At 39.4% G+C, this 15,840-nt stretch overlaps 1 long non-coding RNA gene across 4 annotated transcripts in view; it reads right to left on the reverse strand.

Moving 5' to 3' along the window:
- LOC306640906 overlaps positions 1 to 14,934 on the reverse strand; it is a 59,911-nt gene extending 44,977 nt beyond the window's left edge. Inside the window, exon 1 of one of the 4 annotated variants that reach the window (XR_013757944.1) lies at positions 14,264 to 14,934. This is a non-coding gene — a long non-coding RNA (uncharacterized lncRNA). Of the gene's footprint in view, positions 1 to 14,233 lie in introns of all 4 variants that reach the window. The other 3 variants (XR_013757945.1, XR_013757946.1, XR_013757947.1) reach the window with 3 other exon arrangements.
- Positions 14,935 to 15,840: the final 906 nt, after the last annotated feature.

A 15,840-nucleotide genomic window follows, 5' to 3' on the forward strand; every position in this document is an offset into this window, starting at 1 on the left:
CTTGGGTTTATACGCCAGGCCTTTCCATACAAGGCCTGAAAGGACCCACCCATTGTCACCTTACTAAGATTCAACAGCATGGACTGGAGTCAAGAAGGTCCTGATTTCAGAAAGGTCCCTGAGGCCATGCCCCTCTCTCCCATAAGCCCCTGTTTGGTATGCACCTGACCCAAAAGTAGAAAGCTGAGGCTTAGTGTTTGTGAACAACCTCAGAGTCATGGAGATGGGTGTAAGCGTGAGAGAGGACCACCATACATCAGTTGGAAGCCACACTGGCTCTCAAATAGTCCAACCTCACCCATCTTCAAAGGGAGAAATAGGCCCAGAGAGGGACCCAAGCAAAAGCTGGGTCAGATCTAGGAGAGTTTGACATGAGGGGCCACCTAGATAGTGGAAGACTGAGCAAAGGGACTGGGAACACCTGCCAAGGCACTGGCAGTGGAGGAACCCTCACTTTCCTTTCCAGGTGGGGAAGGAGCCAGGCTGTTCAGAGAACCCTCTGAGAACAGGTCTGTTAATTCCATGATATTTTGTCATTCATGTGCCTGTTTCTGATCAAAGTTCATGCTGCTCTCCACACTGAGCAAGAAATATCTGTCCTCCTGTCCACTGTGGTGTGCATCCTCAGTATTTTTTCCCTCTTCAACCACTGATAAAACAGAGTGAGAGTCATTTAAAAGAGTTTAAAGAAATAAAAGCAACACTTCAATTACGGTCTACTAAAAAGGCACAATTTTATTGCAAACCCACAATGTGACAGGAACTGGGCTGTTCATCAATATTCTTTTTAAAGTAGGATTTAGAGACAGCTTTGTTCAGGAGAAGAGAAGTGCATATTCAACTAAAAATGTCAAAAAAAGTAAACTATATTGAATTAATCTCTAAGAGGACTTCTACACAACCCACAGGAAATAATTATTAAAATACATGATTACTAACAGACAAATGGAAAGATGGAACATTGCTTGAGCTCAGATTGCTCTGTTAAGATCTGCAGACATCTCATGACAAGGCAAGGTTTCACTGAACAGTATTTCATCAGGAGATAATAGCAGTATCTCATTAGACTAAAAGGGGATAATAGATGATAGACGGTCAATTTTCATTACAGTTCTTTTCTGTTAATAATAATGCTTGTGCCTTCTCCGAATGACAGAAAAGTAAATTCACACTCTATCTAAATAACCCCAAAACACTGAGTCAATTCAGGGTTTTGAAAAATTGGTCAAAATCATTTGACCCCATAAAGAAACTCAGCTGCAAAACTTAGATTCAATATATGTAAAATATATTTTAGTGTTTTATAGGCAAAAATGATGTACATTTTATTATAAATAAAGCATCAAATGCAAAATCTTTAAGATTTGCTTGCTACTTGAACATAATTTTTAAAGTGTTTATAATGGGCTAATTTTTTTCAATAAAAAAGACTTGGTCTGCTGTCCACTTTTAGCATTCTAAATACTCTACCATTCTATTTTGTCCAAGGATACTTTTATTTTCTTGAAATTTCCATCTTGAGTATTACACATTTTTTTTATTTTCCTCTTGCCTAACTCATTTATTAGGATGAGAGCAAGTTTTTGTTGTTGTTGTTGAAGCCATGTTCCAATACTAAGAACAGTTCCTGGCATAGAAGTGTGGGTACAATGATTACTACACGATGAAGTATCTTACCTTTGCTCTCCAACATCTTCTAAATGTCCTGTGTATTACTATTGTAATAAGAAATGAAAATAATAAATCATTTTTTAGAAGTAATATATTCAAAAGTGACCAATATGGATCTTATAAGATCTGAATGGCTAAGATTTTCTTATGTGTCATCATGTCCTTAATGCCTGCCCCTAGCAGGTGAGCAAACACTTTTCAAGACTGGATGAATAAATTAATTAGTGAATGATTGGACTGTCATAAAAAGGAAGAGGAAAGTATTTCCTATATAATTAGCCAGTAAGAAAGCCTATCCTTTTCAATAACATCACAAACTTGTCTTTGTAATTTCAAAAGCATCATTATAGAACCACCAATATTGCTTGAATTTCTGCACCATGACTTGAAACTAAATAGATCTTAAAGTGGTTTTGTTCTGTATCTCCAAAGAGGGGAGGACAGGAATGTGAGTAGGAATGAGTAGAAAAAGACAAGAAGGTCATGCATCAAACGATTATAGGTAGAACCATGGATTTTGTTTGATATTATTTACTAGTAAATTATGTGATGCTTATCTTTGTACTTATCCTTTTTGGGGGATTCACTGAGCTTAAATCTGCAAATATATGTCTTTCATTAAATCTGGGAAGCTTTCAGGCATAATTTCTTCAAAATGTTTTCTGCCCCACTTTCTATCATCTATTTATTGGCAATTATACATACATTACTATTCCTTATCCCTAAGCCTCTATTATTTTTCATCAGTCTTTCTTCTCTCTATTCTGCAAATCAATGATTTCTATTGACCTTTCTTCAAGTTGACTAACCTTTTGTTTTATAACCTGCAACCTACTCTGAAGTCCATTCAGTTTTTCTTATTTAGATGTTGCATTTTTCAGTAGTATATGACTCAGTTCCATTTTGTTCTTTTTTTTAAAATCTATTTCTTTGCTGAAATTTCCTTTTTGTTAATTCAATACAAGTATATTTTCCTTACGTCCCTGAGTATAGTTTTAATAGCTACTTTAATATCCTTTCCAGCTAATCTAAGATCTGACTCATCCCAGAGTTTATCTCTACTTACTGCCTTTTTTCTTATGTATAAATTATGTTTTCCTGTTACTTTAGAGTGATTTTGTATCCTGTCTTGGATCTTGTGACTGATATATAGTAGAGACTCTGTCTTTTGTTACACTCATCCAAAAGTTGTTACTTAGGTTTTAGTAAGCAATTAATATGATTAAATTCAACCTCTGAATGTTCACCTAAAATAAGCACGGGGCTGAAATCTCTATTTCTTTAGGCCCTCGTTGGACTTCTTGGAATCTGTCCCACACAGAGTTCAAGTACTAGCCAGAGACTTAGGCAGTTTTATGCATGAAATTTTGGGCTCCCTCATAGTTGCTTTCTCCTTGTTTTTTTTGGACCCCTCCTGCCCCACAATTTAATTTTGTCATTAGCAAAAGTTGAACCCTAAATTTCTAGAAAAGTTTTAGAATGTATTCTACAGGAATATTGAAAATGTTTTGGAAGTGAAACTAGGGGCAGAGGAAACAGTCAACATATATGGCAGCAGCCCAGGGAAAAGGTGATGAGTGTTCACATAGTAGCAGCAATTGATGAAAAGGAAAGCTCGAGGGTGAGAGCTCCAGAATCTTTAAATTCCACTTAAACAAAGTGGCTAGAAATTGAGTCTGAACTAAAATGCCAAGAACTGCTGAATCTCTATCTATGTTGGTTGTAGTGAGAAGTGAAGCAATAATCTTGGGTGATGTTTTCCTAGGAGAAAGTGGGAAGTGTGAGAGGGAAGTGGACCAGGAGTTGAACCCTGGGGAAGAGGCAGAGAGTGATAGAATAGCCAGGTGAGTAAAGAGTCATTGAGAAGCAGGAAAGTGGTTATGATGACAGAGTAGAGAATTGCCAAAGGAGTGCTTTGGTTAATAACATCAGATACCTCCAATTAATCAGTTGAACTGAAATCCAAAGAGTTCTCCCTGGATTTACAGTGGGAATGTCCTCAGTGACTTTTGTGGGAGCAGTTTCATTGGAGTCTGGAGAAGTCAGATTGGAGAGGGTTAAAAAGAAAACAGAAAGTGAGGAAGTGCACATCAGTCTCTGTCTGCAGATGACTTCAAAGCCTGTTACTTGGTTTCCACATATAAATTTCATAACCCTGTACCACGCAATTGTCAAAGAATATAATTACATGCAGTCCTGACCTAGGATGTTTTTCTCCTGATTTTCTGACTTTACGATGGTGTGAAAGCAGTATGATTCAGTAGAAATCATTCTGTTAATTTGGAGTTTTGATCTTTTCTCAGGCCAGCTCTGTGTGGTCCGATACTCCCTCACAATGCTAAGCAGCAGCAGCAGCAGCAAACCCCAACCCCCAGTCAGCCACACAATCACGAAGGTTAACAGCCAGTGCCCCATGTGTACTGTGGTGTTCAGCAATGTTCATATGAAAAGCATTGTCAACTTACATTTTCTTTCTGTTTTAGATGACTTTAATGGGACACGACCCCACCATAAGTTGAGGAGCATCTGTGTATTAACCATTTTTGTTCCCATTTTTGTGTGACTATCCTTCAAAAAAGTGCCATCTGGTTATGTTTTCAAAAGAAGTTAGAAGTAAACAACTGGCAAAAAGGTGGTGGCAGAAACATTTTATAGTGTCTATCAATAACTTTGGCCTCAAAATATTTCACGATTTTGTTAATTCACATTTCCCATTTGTTTGAATTCTAAGTTACTAGTAGCTAGCTCTATGGCTCTAAGCTCAATCTTTGTGAACCTCAATCTCCTGGCAGAGCTACAGCAATAGCAATAGCAATAGCAGTCAAACATTTACATGCTGTTTACTATTTGTTAGGCATTGCTGTAAGTGCTTTATATGTAATTAATAATGTAATACACCTAACAACTCATTTATGTAGGTACTGTTATTAACCACACATAACATGAGAAAACTGAGATAATGGAAGTTAGGATATTTGCCTAAACTCACAGAGTTAAAAGTGGTAGAGTCAGGATCTGAGCACACAAATAAGGTACTCATTAAAGGACAACTGTTATTATTACAATTTATTCACTTATTTCAAAAATTTTTACTGAGTGCATATTTTAAGGCAGGCATTGTGCAAGGACCTGTGTGTTTGTTGAGAATTAAAACCTGGTCCTTGCTCTAAGAAGTTCTAGACTAATTAGGGAGGCAAGCCATTAAAGAATAAACAAACAAATATGGAATTCAACTTAACATAAGTGCTATGAAAGAAACAAATAAGATGTGGTAATAAAGAATAATAGGGGCTTGCTTAATCCTGGGTGGGTGGTAAGAGAAATACTCTCTAGAAGGTAACATTTAAACTGCCCTCTGGCACATAAAAAGGTTCCAGACACCAAGAGTATTAGGGGGAAAGTGTACAAAGGCAGAAGGATCTGCACACTGAAGTCTTCAAATGCGTAAGACCGAGGAGGCCACTTTGACAAGGAGAATGAGGTAAGCAAAGACTAGAGGGTGGGAAGGTGGCCAGATCATGCAAGGCCTTGCAGGCCATAATTGAGAGTTTGGATTTTACTCAAAACGTAATGGAAAGTCCTTGAAGGTGCTGAAGCAAAAGTTTGAATTACCATGGTTCAGGTTATATTTGTACTGGGAGATTGAACTCAGGGGTACTTAATCACATCCCCAACCCTTTTTATATTTTTTGTTTTGAGACAGGGCCTAACTAAGTTGCTTAGGGCCTTGCTAAGTTGCTGTGGCTGCCCTAGAACTTGTGATCCTCCTGATTCAGTCTCCTAAATCGCTGGGATTATAGGCATGTGCCACCACTCCTGGTTCAGGTTATATTTTTAAAAGATCACTCCAACTGTGATGTGGAGAATATATTGAGGAAAGGGAAAGAATTGAAAAAAAATGAGATGAACTAGGAGGCTCTTCAATGATGCTTTCTTGGTTGGGGTAAATTGTAGCTGGGTAGATAAAGAACCTTAGGGCAAAAAGCGAGAGGAACTCAGTTGCAGGCTGAAGTTGTACCCATTTTACACCAGTAAAATCTTGCAAGGAACTGATTTGCCATAGGAATAACTAGAGTAAGAGGTGAGGCCAAAATGATTTGAAGTGCTATGCAAGAAATGTTAATGCAAGTTCTCTTTTATTTCAAGGAAAATTTGTGTCTGGAAGTTCGTTAGCAGACTTCTTTTAAGTCTCACTGACTACCTCTTATGGGGCACCAGCAATATAAGTATCCAGCAATGAAGCCTGAGATGGTTGACAGGATTAGGCCAATCCTGGTTTAACCCCTGGTTTGGTCGTGCTGTTTCTGAATAAAATCAAGTTTTTGTGAATAAGGAGGAGACAGGGAATGGTTGGCTACTGGCTGGACAACCAACAATGCCCACCACAGATTTGAGATTAAAACATCAAGAACTTTGATTTAGATGTATTATATTTCAAAACATTTGATTGTGGGTGTCAATTAGACAATTCCAAGTTTGGAATTTAAAAGAAAGTTTATGTGTTTTTTGAAGTCAGTATTCAATTTAGAATGTGCTGAATTGTTGAGAGCATCTCAGATCTTGGAAATTTGGGAAAGTAAAAATGGAAATTCAAATGGGGCACAAAAGACTAGGAGATCTTTAGTGAATATATCAGGATTCAGTTTTACAATGTGGAAACATCTGATTACTCTCACAGTCTGCCCGAGAACAGCTGAGAACAAGGCAAAAGAGAACATATGGCATGGCAGTTGGGAACCATCAGCCCAGCTGCCTGGAAACTTTATATTGGAGTGTTTAATTGGAAAGTTCTGAATCTTACCAAGGGACCAGGGAATCCATGGGAAGACGAAAGGGGTGAGATCAAGATTTTGTTCGTTTGTTTGCTTGATTTTGGACATAGAAGAGTACAAGATACTTCCGTCACAGGTAATGATTCTCTAAGAACAGAGGGAGCCAGGCACATCCAGCAGATAGTACTGCCTCAGAAGTTAGAACTGAGGTCAAAACCTGACTTCAACCTTAAGATAGTTCCTTACACTCTTTGAGTCCTTGTTTCTTCATAAAACAGTGATAATGTCTACTCTGGAGTCTTAAAATAAGGAAAAGAGATAGTATAAGAAAAGAGGCCAGTTATGTCATTCAATATTATTGATCAATATAATTGAGCAGAGATCTACTTAGAGTTATAATAACCAAAAAACAGAAAGTTGAAATGTCCAACAACAGATCAAAAACCAAATCTCAAAATATCTGTGTAATCGAATGTTATATAGCCATTTATAATTAGGTCTTAAAGAATACAATGGGAAATATTTAATATATAAAGTTGTGCAAACAGAGTAAGATAAAATATGCATATAAATATGATTTTTTAAAGAAAGTATATACATCAAAAGGTTAACCATGGTTGTATTTTTGGGCTGAGAGATTATGAATTATTTTTGGTTTCCCTTATTTAAATATACAAATTTTGTAGTTTTCTATCATGAGAATGAATTGCTTTCATAAAAATGTGGAAATGTAATTGGAGATAATAAGTAGAGGGTGTTTTAATGTCAATGCTTCATACCCTTTTTAGGGTGTTGTTCTAATTCACTGTTCCCCAAATCCACTTCTGGCTTAGCCCCTGGGAAAATGGCAACAATCCAGCAGAAACCAAAACTGTGTACCTACAGGAATTAAAAGGAATTTTCTTCATTTATTTTGGGTGGTTTTTTTTTTTTGTTTTTTGTTTTTTTTTTTCCTGGCTGGGTGTGCCTCATTCTGACAGGAAGTATGTGTCACCAGAAAAGAATTTAATTCTTTGCAGCAAAAAAGATGGTTAGTAGAGAGAGAGGAAAACATGTTTCTCACAGATTCTGCTTGACTGTGTCAGACCTACTCTCCTTGCTGGCTGGAATCACTCCAAGGAGATGTCTCCCCACAGGAACCACCTTTTTGCAACAGAGCAGGGATGTGGGAGGCTCCCCAGTGCTCTGAGGGTCAGGTTGGTTTCACCCCTGCCTGTAAACCTGGCTTTGCCTTGTAGGAGAGTCACCACCTCTCTTTGGCCTCAGTGTCTGGGCTGTAAAATCTTATACATCTGTCACCTCCCCCAGAAAATCCCCTGAGAGAGTGACTGTGCTTTATTCCATTCTGTATCCACAAGGCCAGTATCAAAACCTCAGGGTCTGTTGACTAAAGTGATAAAGTTGTTCTAAATGCCTTTTTAAATATGCCATCCAGTGTTTGCAATTAAATGTGTGAACCTGACTTTCCAGGATATATTTATACAAAATGTCTTATTTCTAAGGAAAAAAAAAAAAAAAAAAAAAAAATCTAAAGCAAAAACAGGGAAATGTTAGGATCTGATAAATATTGATAGTGATGGTGAATAAGTGAATGGAACCACACAATATTCACATTCCTCTCTTTGCTTCTTGGTTTTCTCATCCACAAAATAACAACTACCTCATTTAACTGTTGTGTGCCTTGAATGAGAAGTTATATATTAAGGACTTAGCATATTTGTACTCTTACTAAGTGTTAATTTTCTTTCGACAAGAGGAGTAAAAGATAGCTCTTGGGGCTGGGGCGATAGCTCACTTAGTAGAGTGTTTGCCTTGCAAGCACAAGGCCCTGGGTTTGATCCCCAGCACCAAAAAAAAAAAAAAAAAAAAAAAGATAGCTCTCATTAGTCAGTCTTTTAATGGTAAAATCATACTACTGAATTTGACCACAGTCATCCTGGCCATCCCAAAGCAACTATATTCTATAATGACATGTATTTTTATGAGAGAGCATAGAACTGATTTCAACTAATATCCCACCCAGTGTTGGAAGCTTCAATGGTAATGTATGAAAGTGTGATTTGCTATGTACTAATTTACCAAAGGCTCACTATGTTCTAGGCATTGTACCAAGCACTGGAAATTAAGAGATAAGAAGACACAATGCCTGGCCACAAAGAACTCACTGTCTTTGTCTCATGAAGGCAGAAACAAATTATTACGATATAATGCCGTAAATACTAGGTTAATAGCCCAGGGGAGGAAGTGAAACATCCACCCACACTTAGCAATGAAATGTAGCTATTTCATCTTAGTAAAGAGATCTATAGTTCTCTTATACCTTTGAAGTTTAGAAAATAATAAGAAGGATCTGATTGCTGAAAATAAAAAGGCACCAACTTCACAAAGTATGATCTCACTTATGTAGAAAATAAAAGAGCTAAATATGTGGGTATAAATAAAAATGAATGTCAATGCAAAGTTCAGGAAGGGAGCCCACTATTGTCTAAGTGTCTACCTGGAGGGTAGAGAGGTAGGAGAGAGAGAGAGCCAAGATTGGTCCCGCTCCAAACCCAGTGTCTAAAATACAAGGCAGCAGGTACTCCACAGGCCAACTACCTGAATCTATGCAGCAATGGGTTAACAGTGATGGTATCAGAGAGGAGAGATTACAGATGCTTTTGATTTTCTTCCTCCTACTACTTGGTATCTGAGATTTTATAATGAACACATATTAATTTTATTATCTAATAAATAAGAAAGCTCTTTAAATTAAAATAGAAAAAAAAAAAAAAAAAAAAAAAAAAAAAAACAGTTACCTGGGCGTTGAGAAAGGAGACTCTGCTAGAAGCCACAAAGAAGGAATCACAAGCTTAGTGGGAGTGAGGCCAAGGAACCTGGGGGACACCTCATGGACGCCTGGTGGGGGGAGACAAAGTCTCCCTTAAGACTCCTCTGCCACCTCATTCTTTCCAGACACTGGGATAAATGCCAATTCTGGGGTCACTGGCTCACAAATTGTCTTCTGCCCGTAGTTTCCCATCCCCACACAGTGGGGCCCAGAAACTCACCCTCTTCCCTCCATCCAGCCGAAGTTTTTTATCTGGTTCCTACTTAGGTTTCAGTCAATTCTTTGCTGAACCACTGGCTTCTTGTTTTCCTTGGGAACCAGACTCTTTTAAAGTTGAAGCCATAAAAAGGATGAAATCCATTACCTGATACTTTTCTATTCAGCTATTCAAACCATGCCACAGATGGAGGCCCTGTGTGCCACACTCTCATTGTGGGCAGCAGGCATCTAAACCCAATACTCTGAATAAGGCACATGAAAGTAAACGCTGAGCTCTTTTCATTCTTTCCTTTCCCTCTGTTTTCCCCCCTCTATTCTGTTTCTAATCGAAAGTCATTGTCTTGAGAGAATGACTGTAAAGACAACTAATTCTCATCTCAGGCCTGGAAGCAATCGGGGAAGGTCTTCATGCTGGTGAAAGTGAGGGGCTTGCATTCTTATAATTGCTCTGCCACTGACTGGCTATGTGGTCTTAGTAAAACTGGGTTAACTGTGCCTCAGTTTCTTTATCTTCCAAAAAAGGGGTCTTTAAAGAGTTTCTGAAGTCCCTGCCCAAGTCAGTTTTGTTCAACTGAGGACCAACAGTGACATCTTGTGGTTCCCTTTGAGGCATGCTTTCCATTTTTCTAGCCCAGGGACTTAAAAGTCCTACTCTCTTCCTTGGCCACCCCAATCCAAATGTCTCACTCAACCCTGCCCTAACCTTGTCATTCACCAGGTTCTGAAAAGTGCTCCCACTTTTCATTCACAAACTGCTCCCAGCCTCAATCTGACCGAGGCTACTAAAGTCAAGGTCAAGGTAAAGACAGCAGAGTGGAGGCCTGAGCTGCTGTGGTCAGGTGTGAGGTTGAATGTGAATGATGTTTCAGCCTAGGTGTCTTGTGGAGCTGCCAAAGCAGCATCAAAGAGGGATGTGGGTCATACCCAGGAGGAGGACTGGAGATTTTCTTATTTTTCAGGGATCCTTCTAACTTATAAAATTATCAGACTCAGAATTGTTCCTTGCCTCGGTTTTCCACACACAAAATAAGGAAAAGTTGTTATTAGCACTGTTTTCAAACTCAGTTTACTCATTCACTTTTTAATTCATGTATTCAAAGTTTAATGAGCATCTTCTCAATACAAGTTCTGAGCATCTCCCTGTGCCAGCGACAAACTTAAGAAACACTGTCCCTACTCTTCAGGACCTTGTTCTTGTCTAATGGAGAAGAGAGACAGGAAAGCCTTAAGATAAGATTTTAAGATAAGGACTTAAGATAAGCCCTAAGGTACATAATGTAGACACAGAAAGGCATGGGGTCCCAGGAACAAATATACCTAAGCCTAGGAAGAAAGTGTGACAGAGGATGGACACTTAAATATTGATCTGATGAAAAAGAGAGGAGCTTGGTAGGGAAGGCCCACTAGGAAGATGAGAGTGAAAATATACATAAGCATGGTTTATATCCCTAATCTTAAACTCAAAGAGCAAAACCCTCTGGATCCAATCCTCTGCCCTCCCAAATATTACTCCATTTCTCTAGTACCTGTTATAGCCAAACTTGGCAAAAATGTAAAATTCACTCTCCGTCTTCACTTCCTTACTCCCTATTCAAACATCAACTCACCATAACTTAGCTGCCACCCCTCAATGACAAACTAGCCGGGGCAAAGAAACCCAGGCACTGGTATGGCACACCCAAAAGACCCTTTGGTTGTTGTCTTCATTGACATCCTACAAGCTTAGTTTCCCTCAGTGGATTTGCTACAGAGATGCATTCTTCCTTCCAGAGACACTTTTTCTCTTGGCTTCCAGTTATGCTCCTAACTGCCTGCTTCTTGTCCTTCCTTCTCAACTGCTTCTACTCTGTGCAATATGGAATATCAATATTCTTTGGTGCACAGTCCTGGGCTTTTTCTTCTTTGTACCTAGGCATGGTTTTTAACATCATGTATCTGCTCCTCACATGACTTCTGAAACGCAAACTTTTCTGCCACTGAAGTCTTATCTTAAATGTCACCTGAAGGGGGGTGGTTTTCCCTGGCATTTTTCTTCTTTATATCTGCCTCCTGCTGGACTAACAGCCCCAAGTAGGCAGATCTATCTTTACTTTCTCCAAACTTGTATGTTTCATGATTAAAAGAGTTCCCAGTGGGCTGGGGATATAGCTCAGTTGGTTGAGTGCTTACCTCGCAAGCTCAAGGCCCTGGGTTCAAATCCCCAGTCCCACCAAAAAAAAAAAAAAAAGAGTTCCCAGTGAGTACTCAAAAATTTGTTCAACTGGGTGTAGTGGCCTCTGTAATCCCAGCTATTCAGGAGACTGAAGCAGTGATATTTCAATTTCAAGGCCAGCCTGGGCAATATAATAACATTGACCAAGTTAAACATGATTCGTTTCTGAGATTGAGTTCTAGCTTCCTCTCTGATAAATTGTATGATCCTTGGACAATCACCTAACTTCTCTGAGTCTTTATTTCCCCCACTTTAAAGTGGGCAAAATAATGTCCTCCCCCAATCCCTATGAGGGTTAAATCAGTTACACCTGTAAAGAGCAGAGCACAATGCCTGGGTCACTGTAAGAATTCAGCAAAAATACAGGTTTTACTATCCCTTGATATCTTAGCAGAAGAAAAATGCCTTGGAGATATAGATATTTTCCCTAGAGAATTTTCCTCTCCACTTGCTCAACCAAAGAAACAGATGAGTAATCCAGCAGCCTAGATGGGGACTGTGGTTTGTGGTTTCTAAGTTTTTCTCTTATTCCTGTTGTGTGCTTGCTTATATCCCTTCGTACCCTGCATCTAACTGCCCCTGGCACAGAATACATGCACAGAATGTTTTCTGGCTTGAATTAAACTAGACCTGCCCTGTAGCTGCTAACCCACAGGTAAAGCATTTGAAGTGTGGCTAGTTTGAATAGGTCTTTTGTAAGTGTTAAAGTACACATCAGATTTTAAAGATTTGGGAGTATAAAATACAGCACAGATTTTTTAGTATTCAAAAAGGAAACTATTTCACTAATAATTTTATATTTATTTACATGTTAAAATTGTATCGCATGCATTGGGTTAAATAAAAGATATTATTAAAGTTAATTTCACCTATTCCCTTCTACCTTTTTAATATGATTACTAGAAATTTTTAAATTACACATATGGCTTATGCATCATATTTCTATCAGAGCTGGACACACTGAATACACTACTGACAGGCTGAAAGATCCTTGAATATTTCCCAGACTTCTTTCTCTGGGCCTCCTCACTTGTAAAACATATACAAGCCTCGTAAGGCACTTTCTAGTTACAGCATTCTATAATTTTATGAACTTTAGGCTACAATTTCTTAAGTATCAATACTGATTAAATTGCTACTATGGGTCAAATACTTTTACATAAATTGGCATTTAGTCTGTATAATAAATGTTAGAGGCTAGAGTGCCTCTTGTTTTATAAATGAAAAAGTGAAGACCTGCAGAAGTTATGAGACGGGTAAGGTCATCTGGCTAGTAAAGTGGCAAAGCTAGTCTGAAATCTTTGCCTCTCCTCTCTTGTTCTTATAAGAATTACCAATAGAAAACGTGGTTCAAGAGTCAAAGGGGGTACTTCTACTTGGTTGTCTCCTAAGATGTCTTTCCTTGTTTAGAAAAATCATGTTTCCTAGGACTCGTTGTAAAAGTGTATTCAACAGGGCTCCTTATAGCTTGGAGAGGCAGCCCGAGTGCTTGCCAGGTTCAGTAGATCATTGACACCCAGCAATACAGTGTTGGGAGGCTTCTAGGGAGAAAAGATCAAGGGCCAGACAAGCAGGGGCTGCTGGTGGTTAATTGTTCACCAACTTCAGAAGATATGGTTGGGAGGATAGCAGGGAGTGAAACATTGACCAGTTCTGATTCAGATGCAGGAATGTGGTAGGGAGGCACAGAAAGGTCAGGGGGAGCAGTGGGCACCGGAGACAGCTCCCATGGGCAAAATTCCTCTCCCTGAAACTGAGAGAGGAGAAGAGAGTGTGCTTAGAAGGGAGGAAAGGGCCTCTGGCCTCTGAGTGCATTTATTTCTCCAGCTCCTACAGCCATTTCCAGGACCTGCTGGAGGGAAAAAAAAAATAATGGTGGGGATATGTTTGGCCTTTTCAACTCACCAAACTACTAAATTTTGAAGAGCTGGAACTAGCAATTGAGGGGTAGGAAATATGAAGATGAATTCAAGAAACTGCCCTTGCCTCAGAGCCAAACTGGAAACGCAATGGCTTGACTGGAAGGCTCTTACACCTGGGTTCAGGTCTGGGTTTCACTTAGCCATATAATCCTAGGCAATTTGATTATTCTGAGTCTCTGTTTACTCAACTGACTCAATTGGAAAAGAAAAGTAGTAAAACTGACTTCCAAGTGTTGTTAGAGTAATTACGTGATCATGAGAAAACCCCTGAGTTCTCGTTCAATCACTATCGAGTTGGGGAATAGGAAAAAAAATACGGTGGTTTAAATCTTCCAAGGCCTACCTCCAGCCTCAAGGAAAGGTTCACGCTTCCTTCCCTCTGTGATCTGGCCTCAGTTCATCCCCACAGCTTCCCTCCCTCCACCTGTCTCTCTACCCCAACATACCCTTGGCAGCTTCTTTAAGAACAAACATCCTGAACACTGAGGCTCAGCACTTCATTCCTTGGCATCTTCTGAAGCTGTTAAGTCATTGCAGGGAGCTGACCCTTCAGAAGCCCTCCCCCAGCACAGCCCTCCAAGCTCCCTTGGTCCTTTCTTGGGCTTACCCTTAGTGCGATGGGGCTGCACTCACTCACCATAGACACCACTTGACAAGGAGCACGTTGCATTTCTTTTAAAACACAAAACAAAACTTTGCTGTCTGGCTGCCTGGTTTCTGTTATATAGACCCAGATTAAATTTCTTTTGGACTAGTTTGTAAAGCCCCTGGACCCTGGAATGAAAAGTGATTTACATTTTCTCTTGGCAGGGAATTACCCAAGTGAGAACTGCCTTGAAAAATAAATGTTTAACTGAAACTCGTGCATGGGGTGTGTGTGTGTGAACATGCGTATACACATGTCTCAGTCTGATCAGGTTGATAAACTTCTCATTGGTTGAGAAGCTTCAGAAATAGAAAACCAAGAGCCAAGCAAGTTTTACAAATACACCAACCCTAACAATAACAGAGTTGTGATGATTAAGTTTTAAACTTAATCTTTGATTCTGAACTCCTAGTAATCAAGGGAAAAAGAAAACAAAATCAGGCATGTAGCACTCATTATCAGTAAAGAGGGTTCTCCTGACCCCTCTGGGAACATTAAGAGCATTAATTTAATAACTACAATTTCCTGAACACTCACTATGTGCCACGAGCATGTTTAGTGCTGACAGCAAACACTCAAAGGAGGTTTTTGCTTTATGGTTGAGAAAATTAGACTCACAGAAGTGAAGACTTTTGTAAGACTTCTTGCTAGTAGGAGTTGGAACCTGAATTACTATCTAAAGATGCCTGACTTCAGTTCCTAACCAACAGCCTCCCAGTCCGTGATATATATGTCTTCAGCCATGTTTTGATAGCAAATACACTTTTTATGGCTCTTTGAACTTCAAACAGAGATTTTAAAAAATTGGCAGTTTGTTTGGTATCATGTTCAAACTGGAAATGAGTTGAATGACTAAGGCTTGGGCTTTGCCCTATCCCTCCCCCCATTACAAAATGAAAAGTGAAACTAAACATGTTGAGTCCACCATTCAAGGTGCCCAACAATCATTTTCTATTTAAACCTCCCAAAAAAATGTGTGATGCTGAGTCTTTAAAAAGGGTCATTGATTATCAGTAGCAAGTGACACATGAAGTAGTTTAACTAAAGGAGGGACTTACCTGATGAATGTGGTACACCTGAGGGACTCAAGGACAAGCAGTCTGTACTGAATGATCTGGAGCAGCTTAGAATGTCTGGGGAAAACCACCAGTTATCTCTGAGTGACAACTGTGGCTTTGGGATTGTGGCTTCTAGGACTGGCTAAGCCTGAGGGTAACTAATGTGTCCAGCAGCTGCAGGTCAGTGAGCCAGACTCCATGGCAGAGTTTTACCATGCAGTAGTGGCTACAGCTGGTGAGGACTGATAGGCATTCAGATCAGAGATGATCACTGCTGATGGACCTGAAGCCATGACTCTACCACGAGATCGCAATTCAAATGTGTCACTTAGAGGTCTGGGGATGGCATCCCAATGAGCTGACTGGATTGCTGACCAGCAACAGGCATAGCCATTCCAGTGTTAACGGCAGTCAACAGGACTCTGAGGGCACATGTTATCCATCTGAGTAAATCCAGATCATGTCAGTGATCATGGCCCACATGTGACATAGCGTAGAACCCTCTTTAAC

Source organism: Sciurus vulgaris (genome assembly GCF_902686455.1).
Source record: "Sciurus vulgaris genome assembly, chromosome: 11".
In the NCBI taxonomy this organism is placed as follows: domain Eukaryota; kingdom Metazoa; phylum Chordata; class Mammalia; order Rodentia; family Sciuridae; genus Sciurus; species Sciurus vulgaris.